Here is an 11,253-nt window from a genome sequence, read left to right as displayed (position 1 = left end):
TGGAACAATTCCTCATGCACTGAAGGTGATAGTGGAGTAAATGCAGAGGTAGCCAAAGGTCTGTTTATCTTTGTCATTGTCTTTTTTTTAATATAGGTCATCTGAAATGCCGAGCAAAGAAGAAGTTGCAGGCCTTCTACAAGCTCACAGTGAGAGAGTTATAACATCGGAAACAAGACAGATCTATATCAGTCGAGCCAATGCTTGGCCAACAGCCCAACGTGTGTTTAAGAGAACCTGTTTTGCACAAAGCTGTGACATGATGCTTTATGTCACATTTGCAAGCCATGAACATGACGCTGAGGAAGATGCTGCCGACCTTGGAGGTCCCAGGCGAGAGTTTTTCCGATTACTGGTGAAGCCTATCTTCCAAGACAGTGGAGCTTTTGAAGGTTTTTTCTAAATATATTGGTTTGAAAATGCCAGAGTACACGATACAGAATGCGGTGTTAATTTATTTAATCTTTCAGGCACACCAAATGGATGCACACCAAGACTGAACATTCTCCACTTGCAAAATGGACTGTATGGAACCATTGGCAGGATGAAGTCTACAGTAATAATAACTGTAGGGGCTGAAGCACCTGCATTCCTGTCCCCGAGTGTCGTGGACTACATTGTGTCTGGGGACATCCTTCAACCTAAAAAGGTAATGGGCAATATTCTGACCTGAAGACTATTGTAGCAAGCCTTTGCTTTTTTTGACTATTCCACAGCAGTACAGTTACTTTTATTTTGGTAGAATGCATTATCAAAATAATTTTGGTTTCATATTACCCAATAAATAACTAAAAATGACTTTCTTGCCATTGGTAGGTAACTAAGTGTAAGTGAAATGCTACATAGTACTTCTGTAAATGTTGATTAAATGCAGTCATTTGAGAAAATAAGATTTTTGGGGGGGCTTTTTATGCCTTTAATGATAGGACAGTTGGAGAGAGACAGGAAGCAGAGAGAGGGGGAAGACATGCAGCAAACGACTGTCCGGTGCGGGACTCGAACCGGGGCCCACTGCAGCAAGGACTGTAGCCTCTGTACATGGGGCGGCTGCTTAACCCACTACACCACTGACCACCCTGAGAAAATAAGATTTTAAAGATCTGATCTGTAATATTTAGGTTCAACAGGCAACCTTGCAGGATGATTTGGAGAAAGCAGTCAGCAGCTGTGACTAATGGCGATATAAGGTGAGGGTCTTCCACTTGTTGTCACCATGGCCAACAGAGATTTGTTTGTGAAAAATGCAGTTCTATACCATACTGTTGTGCAACGGCAGAGCTGTCTTGATCAACTCATTGATGGCTTGTCCCACTATGGAGTAAGATTCACCTCACAGTTCTGTATCATATTTGCTCCGTGCTGTGGTAAAATTACTAAGAATTGCCATATCCCCATTTAAAGGTAGGGTAGGAGATCCTGGATTTTGAGTCCAGCGAAGCTGCATTTTGAAAATACACCGGTAAAAAGTCCCAACCCTTTTCTTCACTTTTCCCCCGAAGGCACGCCTCTAGAGTACATGAACGCGCACGAGCACGAAGGTGCACGAGCGCTGTTCTGCCAGCAAGCATCGATCGTTGCCGTATTAGTACTTAGTTTATGCTAACTATACGTTTAATAATGCTAGGTGCTAGCCAAGCTGGCTCTAGTTTAGCTTCCTGCCAAGCTTCTGGACGTTCACGGAGCAGGGTACGCGCACAGGGAGAAGGAACGGTCCGTTCACAATGATTGGATACTGTTTTTCCTAGATTGTACGTTCTAGAGGCCACTAAAACTTTTCATATTTGTGTCAAAACTTTTAATTAATTGGTTGCAATGGGGGTGTGAAGAGTATTTCAAGCAATATGTAAAAAAATGTTCCAGAAAAAGATCCCCTACCCCGCCTTTAACCATAACTACTCATTTTTATGGCCTTTCATTTATGGTGTTGAATTTCCTTCTAGGTTTTATCACTCCTGAGAGAGAACCCCAGCTTGCATGTGCTGCTTGACATACCAGGAAAGGTCAAAGGTCGAGCAGCTGATTTTGTAGCTGGTATTCACAAACCAAGCTACTCTGTACTGGGGAGCAACGGAAGAGTTAGGGAGGAGTTGATGATGGGAACATTTAGGGAGTTTCTCCAATGTCTTGAAAGTAAGTTTGTATTTTTAATTCAGTATATTATACAATAAGGAAATCCAGGAAACGTACAGATTTATTTTATTCTTTACAACTCATGAAGCTGTGCCTATCTAATGTTTATGTACCATGTAACAAGAATACAGTTGTTATGATAGCTTGTAAGAATAACATTGCTTTTTCACCAAAATACCTCTACAGTAAACCATTAGTTATTCAATTAGTCATTGATTCAGTCTTTCTTAAACCTGAGTATTTCCGAGTCTCCAAGTCAACACTGGTTTCCCTTTGCTTTCAGATCAGGGGTCTTCAACGTTTTTCAGGCCAGGGACCCCCAAACTGATGGAGAGTTGGAGCAGGGACCCCCCTACTATTAATATGGCATACAATTGTGTTTTATATTTAACGGGGCCTAGTGCCGTTTATAAATATAGCTACTCTGTTATTGTACATTCAATACTAAGCTATTCAAATAATACACAGGTTAATATATTCAAGTCTTTATTTTAAACATGTGCAAGGCACAGGGTTGCCGTGCCACTGCCATTTATAAACAAACATCTTGCATACAACACTGAGCTATTCAAATAATCCACAGATTTTAACTTTAAACATGCATGTAGATGGGGCAATGAATCCTCAAAGCATCTGTGAATGGCACACGTGTGCACAAAATTTGTGAGAAAAAATTGTTTGAAAAAAAAAAAATTTTTTTTTTTTTTTTTTAAATGTTAAAAATTGTCTAATCAACCAAAGATTTCGCGACCCCCCTGCAGTACCTCCGCGGACCCCCTGTTGAAGACCTCTGTTTTAGATAAAGAGCTGAGAGACACATATGGGGACAGGACTCTAACCGAGGAGGAGGAGGCATTCCTGAAGGGCGGGACCTTACCCAGCAACTTAAATTTATTGGAGTAACGGAGTTCCCTTAACCAATGATAATGTTTAGAAATGACGTTGGTTATGCGCCGAGGTTCATGCTTACTCTCGCGAGGCTCTAGCTCGCGAATCACGCTTCCCACATCCGCTTTCATTATACCGGTACCATTTGATAAATCAAACTTTTCCCAAAGCCAGTTGGAAGGAGAGCTACGACATCCTTGCCACTAACAAAATTGACGAGGCATTCCTCTTGCTCTCGTTTTAATTGTGTAATGATCTCCAGAGTTGAGACAACTTCATGGATAGCTTCTAGCGTTCTTCCGTCGCCATGTTTATTTCCGCTGCGGTTGAACTACAATTATATGGACTACAATGGACTCCCCGCGTGAGTTCTGCGTCACCACTCGCAACTGTTTGCTGATTGGCAAAACACTGAGCGAACCGAGGTAGGGGGATTTGGCCAGACTATGTGCGGAGCCAAAATCTTTGGGCGGAAGTACGTAGGATGGCGTCGCCAGGCTAGGTGGCAGCACATGTCCTGCAACATCTCCCTTTTCTTAATTAAAGCAATGGCATATGAACTGAGACCTGAAACAAAGGCCTACTGAGTACTCAAGAAAGTTACTTGTTTTATCATGCCAAAACCTATCACTGTTGTACATTATACCGGCAGCGACAACAACATAAACATTTGGCAACATAATACAACTGGTTTTATACTGGCAGCAGCAACTTCATAAACAAACATAAACATTTGGCAACAACCAGAATACATATTTTTCTTTCCCTTCAGAGATCCAGTCTTTTAGGTGGCCTGGTAATCCGACCATAGCGTGAGGTGACTGGAGGCCCTGTTGGTGTGGAGGTTGTATCAGCAGCTGGGCTATCAGCATGCTGAGGTGGGGTAGCACACGGCGTAGCACTGAGCTCTGGCCAGTGAATCTCATTGTGAAAAAAGTATTCATACCATTTTCCTTCAGCAAAACCTGAAAATGGGTCCCACAGACCCAAGCCAGGGATAAGCAAAGCAATATTTCACCAACACACACAACACTGTATAGAAAAGGAGCACCAGCACCACACACACACTATTGTATGTTCTATTAGTTAGTAAAAGAAGGAATCGAAAACAGTCAACCTGCTGGGTGAATTTATCTAATCTGTTATCGGTACCACGTACAACTCAGAATACAAGTCTGTTGTTGAGAGCGTCATTTCCTCTTGCATCATCTGTTGGGGCAGCAGCATCAGAACCAGGGACCTAAAAAGACTCAACAACCTGATAAGGAAGGCTGGTTCTGTTCTGGGGACGACTGTGGAACCTCTGGAGACAATAATGCAAAGAAGGATTTTGCATAAAATCAAGAGAATTATGGACAACCCTGAACATCCTCTCCATGAGACTGTTATCAGAAAACAGAGTCTCTTCAGTCAAAGGCTTCTTCAGTTTGGATGCAAAACGGACCGCTACAGGAAATCTTTCCTGCCCACAGCCATCAGCATCTATAATAACTCTTTGATTTAATTGAGCTACATCAACATTTAATTTCCCTCTGGGATAAATAAAGTATTTTTGAATTGAATTGAATTGAATAAAGTGCATTGCAGTAATCTAGCCGAGATGTAATAAAGGCGTTGATTACTGTTTCAAAGTGCGTATGTGCAAAGAAGGGCTTCACCTAAGACCAGATACACTGAGACTAAGATACAAAAAAAGCTGGACTTCACTATTGCACCAATTTGCCGGTCCAATTTAAAATCACTGTCCATCTTAAAACCCAAGTTTGCGACTGTTGGCTTCCTGTATTGCACCAAGGGGCCCAAGTCAACAGGAGGGGATTTGCAAGAGCCACTGGGACCAAACACCATCACTTCTGAAACAGGAAGGAATGCCGTTGGACCATCCTACAGGATGTGACGGACCACAGTTTCTGTTGAGCATGAAAAATATAGTTTATTATTTTTGACTGGACCACAGGAGTTGGTCCTAAATAGGTGGACTTTGAGCCTCCAGCTGCTGTGCAGACGGGTGAAATGGATCGGTCATGTCAGCTTCAGGGCCTCCTTTTGAGAAGTTTTGGTTTGTAAATGTTTGTCCAGCAGACCCGAGCACGACACATTCAGCAACAATGTCCATTGGGTTTTACGTTTACATCCCCCATCTGAGCTGGGGGACTGATGTAGAATCATTTGACGGGGGCAGAATGTCAGTTGTACCATTTCCCATTGCAGACACAAGCCACATATTTGTGTGATTTTATTTGATCAATTTATTTATACGCCATTTATTCTTCACAGCTACTGTTGCTGATAATGCAATATTCTGCCCGTACAGTCTGTTTGGTTCCCAAGCACCTACGTAATTGTTTTCTGGTGATGATGCACGCCTCCTCCTCATTATATCCACTCAGGAGAGTCAGATCAGGCCAAGTGATTTCTCCAAGAATAAAAAGCAACAACAGGCTGGCTGAAGATGCACTTAGACTTTCCTCAAAGCTGCTGGGGTTAAATGCTGGGGCCCTTGTCCACTTGAAAGCATGACAAGCTGTTCTTATGGAATAGCCAGCCCTTTCAAACCCTTTAATTACGTTCACATCTTTTCATAGCTGACACCTGATCTCAGGTGGTAAGCTGTTATTCAAATGAATTGTTCTGCGCTATTTATCAGCATTCTGAAAAGGCTGATTTGTTTATTTCACAAGAGCAGGAGAGCCGCACACTTTCCACATGTTATGTTGAGAAGTGATCATTTACATACGAGGTGGCTCCAGTGCTCTCTCATCTGTACCCTCTTCATACTCACTTTCCTTTTGACCTACTATCCACTGGATACAATAACGATCAGCTTAACTGCCTCGTGTGTTTCTTCAGCCTTAATGTTTGTTCTCATATATTTTCTTATGTGTGCAGCAAAGCAGTGAAAGCTTTGGTTGGCATAATGATCACCAGATGTGAACACAAACTACTTTGTAAAGCTGCCCATCCCCTTTGGCATCTTTATTTTGTTGTGTTACAACTTTGACATGTGTCTGTTTTTTGGATTTTTATGTCATAAAAGTGAAAAATAACTGCATGTATGGGTTGTTTTTTAAGGCCTTCAATTATGATCCGTTGCTGAAACTTGCATATTATGTCCATTTTTATTCAATCAAAGTGTCTGAAAATCCCGGTATGTTTAAAGCTGTTGTGAGAAGCCCCACCACTGAGCAACATCAACTTGTGTTTCATTTTGTTAACAAGCATCACGTCGGTACGTGTGCAAAAAGATCCCGTTTGATATGTTGTGTCAGAATCATTGATCCAACTTTTAGTCTAGAGTGTTAATCTCATTAGAAATTATAAACATGTCAGTCCACATCCATCTGAACTTATAAGCAGACTCTTTTTGTCAGGGACTGACGGCACATTTTTATACTGAATTTGATCAAAGAGCCACCTGCTGGAGGAAAAGTAAGAGCAGATGTTTAACATTATTTTCCATATGATGGATGGGAAGCTGTTGTTTGAGTATCATCCACACAGGTAAAAGTAAAGCAAAATCATTGTCATTAAGACTTTGGCTGTGGAGTCATGCTGCTTATTGCATTAAAAGTGAAAAAACACGTCGCTGAAGGTGTAAAATCAGTTGAACGACCAGTTGAACCCCATGGCTTTCGTATGCATCACGGGGAACAATGTCTGCTTTAATGTCTTTTACTAAGTTGTTTTGCAGGAGATGTGCACGTAAAATAATTTTTCCCTTATAGAATCCATCATATTGGGCACCTCAGTCTTAGTAAAAAATGGAAACGTACAGATCAAGCAACTTTGAAGCTTTTCTTGCAACCACAGGCCTCCCCTGTTATTCTTTCAGCGTGTTGCACTTCTGAAGACTGCTGGGATCACTGCTGGCATTAAAGCTGCAGTCTGCAACTCTTTTTCAAGCATAATGCCTGGAACTGTCCGGGGATTCTGAAAGTAGTACATTAAATACCCCAATACAAAAAAAAATGAGTTCTCTAGGTCCCCTATATGTCCCGCTAGGTCCCTCCAAAGCCAGCAGGTTTGTTTACAAAATTGCAGACCGGACCGGTAAAAGGTAACCAATCAGGTTTACGAGCTGGGCTCTGCTGCCTGTCAATCACCGATTGTGCACGCGCGATACAAGGTAGGCTCGTCCCCACGCTTATTTATCTGGACTATTGAACTTCATTACGGGCTAGTCTACTTACTGTGTCTTCCATGATCGCAAATGACAGGTGAGTTGATGAATGAGGAGTCGTGTAGGCGCATCTGGCGTGCACGTCTACGTGCACGAGTTCTCATGTGTTTTGAAGGGGCGGGACAGAAAGTTGAATAACTTTTTATTTTTCGGTTAAAAAATAAGCATTTCTTGCATTTTGCGACTACGGAGGTCACCGTTTTCAACTTCAAGCGTTCTGATAGATCATGTAAACTCTTAAAATGCCAAAAAGTAGGACTTTACGTATGACAACAACAAATCCTGCAGACTGCAGCTTTAATGTAAAGTTATTCAATTCAATTCAATTCAATTTTTTTCTGTGTGAGTACACCTGAGATTGATGCCGGAGAGACTGCTTTGATTGAAACATGGTGGAAGTCCGCAAGCTTTCCAGAACTATTTAACTGTGGTATTTATAGATCAGAAGAAGAATCTATCATTCCTCTGCTGGTGCTGCAGTCTCTCCAGTCTCTCAATCTCCATGCTTTTTGGTTCAACTCATCTTTAGCAGCATTTTGTCTCTTATGGGCTTAGCTCTGTCTGAATGAGGCTAACAGAAAGAAGCCACGGGCATCTCAGAGGTCAAGTAAAAGTGTTTTGCATCTTAACAGCATGGGGCTAATGTGCTGGAATTGTGCACACACGCGGCACACTTAACCTGGAAAGTAGCCAGAGTCTCTTTGTGCTGGTTTACTCAGCTGTGGAAGGCAAGGTCCGACCGAGTCAGATGACTCAATTACGGATACCCGACCAATCTCGCCTCGGGATCAGGGGGAATCGGGGAGGGGTATCTCTGTCTGAAAGGCTCTAACAAAGGCCCTGCCCTGCTTACTCTGTTCGGACAAGGCCCATCGACAATCTGCAGGGGGGATAATCCCAGCAGCACTAAAGAGTTCTCTAAGGAAATGATGCTCACTTTAGGGTTTAACAGGTTATCTCAACATTACATCTTCATGCAGGTTACGCGTATCGATGTTTCAAAAGTTGTTGTAGAACATATCTGAAGGAGGCTGACTAAAGTATGTCACTTGATTAAAGTTTTACTGGTTAAAACCCATTTTAACCAGTTTGAACTCTGACCAAAAAAATGAATGAGTCTGGCTGGCAGATCCTTCATCCACCCTGTGGGATTGAATGTAGGCCTTCTTCACCAAATAATAGGGGGCACTCATAGTTTGACCCACCCAGTTAATGTGTTTAACCCCTTAGGGCAGTACATGACTGGCTGTTTAAAAGGGCTCATGTTTAGTGAATTTTCAAGGCTCATTTAATTTTGTGTTGATAGTTTGTATGTTACTGTTTTGTCATTTAGAATTTAAGATCATTCTTAATGAGTTGATGACGATGAAAAGATGAGTGACCTCAGGAAATACAGAGAAGCAGTGGGTAGCCTAATCTATCTTAGTTCATGCACTAGACCAGATTTGAGTTGTGTCGTAAGTAAACTTTCACAATATTTCAGTGCGCCAACAGAAGAGCAGTGGACGACTGTAAAACATGTACTGAAATATCTGAAAGGCACAATTGACAAGATGCTGTGTTACAGGAAATGTGATGATGGGTTACAGTTGGTGGCTTATAGTGACTCGGATTTAGCCTGATTAACATAGACTTTCAAATCTCTTCGAGATTCTGGTCTGACCAAGACCATAACGAATACGATTCGAAATGGCCTGGTCAACCCGCCTCCCTCGGGTTGCTACTGGTTGTGGCCAGAAAAGGCTGTGCCTAAGCTTAAGTCAATTACACCACTCTTTCCTCTGACGTATGATTTAACTACCAGCGGGGCTAACTGGTAGATTAAACTCTTACCAAAGCCAGTAGGGAGCAAGGCGAAAACGTCTTTCCTGTCAAGAAATGATTCAAGGGCTGTTCTTTGCTCGATTTTTAACGAGAATCTCCCGTCGAACACTTTTCTTACAGCATCTACAGCAGTGTCAAAAGCTTGACGCTGCTCCATGTTGATATTGAATGAAGCGCTTCCGTGTACAATCCATGGGTTGAGTGGCAGTTCAATCACGTCACTACCTTGAACACGCCTCTACCCTGGGCCGTTGGCGCTGCTCAAAGTCGATTGCTTCCCGACAAAGTGGGTGGAGTTCCCATTTTTTCGGGAACTCGAATCCACCTGAATGAGCAGTTTGCCTGAGTAAGTGTAGCAGAGCCGAAGGTGTTGCGTCACTGCGAGGGCGGAGCCTGGGTAACTCGGATTGGGCAGGAGATGCAACTGACCGACGTAGTACATCTGGTTATTGTGTTAGCCTATGTAAGAATGGTCCTCTGATTTCTTGGAAGACCAAAAAGCAGCCAACTGTAGCACTGTCGACATGTGAGGCTGAGTACATGGCGTTAGCTGTCACTACACAAGAATGTTTGTACCTGTCTCAAATGCTTAAACATCTTGACTCTCATTATGATGTACCTGTAATTTATGAAGATGACCGGGGGCAATTGCATTGGCAAAGAATCCCTTTAGCCGACAGAGATGCAAACACATTGACATCAAATATCATTTTGTAAGATCTACTGTAAAAAATGGTGATGTGTTTTTGGAGTATTGCCCAACAGATCAAATGGTTGCTGACCAAATGACAAAACCAGCTACAAAAGGGAAGCTTCTTGCCTTTTCTAGGTTTCTATTTAGGTGATTGCCGAACCAAAATGTGATTTTGCTCTTTGCAATGTTTTTGTTTTTCTTGTTGTAAATGTGAGAACAAGTGGGGGTGTTGATTGATGCTTGTTGAGGGCCTTAACTATCTGAGTGTGCTCTCAATTGACAACCTTGATTGAGGCCAGGTCATGTGACTTTACTTACTAACTCTCTCTGTTCATTTTCACCCAAACCTGTGTTGGTGCCTGTTCATTTTGGTCTTTGTCTCCAGATAGCAGTTCAGTTTGTAACACAGGGTCTGCATGTGTTCAAGCAAACTTTTATTTCTTTTACTCGCAATGTTTTTAATGTAGGAATCCTAAGACAAGGCCCCTCCTCGCCTTGTAAGGCCAACAAACATGACAAATGTTAGGAGTGACTAAAACTGGAGTGGTGTGAGGAGAGCTCTTGGCTCTTGTCATCCTGTTTTTATAACCTCAGCTTGGTCAAGTCATTTTTAACACCCAACCTTAATCACATCATTTTCAGTACCAAGAAGTTTGTAATGTGTAAAAAGGAGATGAAACAGTGGGGGAAAATGCAAGGAAAGACTGAAATTTCTCAATTTCTCAATGAGCACATTGTCCTTACATATGTGATGCAACAGTCCATATGTCACAATTACACCAAGGCTGTGACAATGCGTTGACAGTTATTTTCATGTGCTGTAGCACATAAAGAAAAAGCAGCAAAATTTGTCTGTTGACACAATAAATGGATTATATTTATTTGAAGATTTCACACCTTGTCATGATACCAAATTGCGAGTAGTGACATGAATATAGACAAATTAAACTAATAACATTCAATATAGTGTGAAACATCCATCCATCCATTTTCTATACCGCTGAATCCGTCGGTCGGGTCGCGGGGGGGCTGGAGCCTATCCCAGCGGTCAATGGGCGAGAGGCGGGGTACACCCTGGACAGGCCGCCAGTCCATCACAGTGCCACACAGAGACAAATGAGACAAACAACCATACACGCTCACACTCACTCCTAAGGACAATTTTAGAGACACCAATTAACCTAACATGCATGTTTTTGGACAGTGGGAGGAAGCCGGAGTACCCGGAGAGAACCCACGCTTACACGGGGAGAACATGCAAACTCCACACAGAAAGGCCCCAGCTGGGAGTTGAACCTGGAACCTTCTTGCTGTGAGGCAACGGTGCTAACCACCACACCTGTGAAACATCCTTTATGGCTAAATGAAAACAGCCCCCACCCTTTAGTAACGTTTGCTTTGACGTGGGACTTCCTAAAATGTCCCTTTGTTACTGATCTAATCCACGGTTCAACAGTAAACATAGAACTTCAGCAAAGAGTTTTTCACAAGGGCCCTTCATGCCTGCGCGTTTTTCAGATATTTTAATTCCCAAACA

At 42.4% G+C, this 11,253-nt stretch overlaps 1 pseudogene; it reads left to right on the top strand.

Annotated features, from left to right (window-relative positions):
* The first annotated feature begins 293 nt into the window (after window positions 1–293).
* Window positions 294–11,253, top strand: part of LOC142376953 (dynein axonemal heavy chain 8-like) — a 53,683-nt pseudogene continuing 42,723 nt past the window's right edge.

This window comes from Odontesthes bonariensis, chromosome 3 (assembly GCF_027942865.1).
Source record: "Odontesthes bonariensis isolate fOdoBon6 chromosome 3, fOdoBon6.hap1, whole genome shotgun sequence".
Classification (NCBI taxonomy): Eukaryota; Metazoa; Chordata; class Actinopteri; order Atheriniformes; family Atherinopsidae; genus Odontesthes; species Odontesthes bonariensis.
This window is presented reverse-complemented; position numbering and strand designations above follow the sequence as displayed.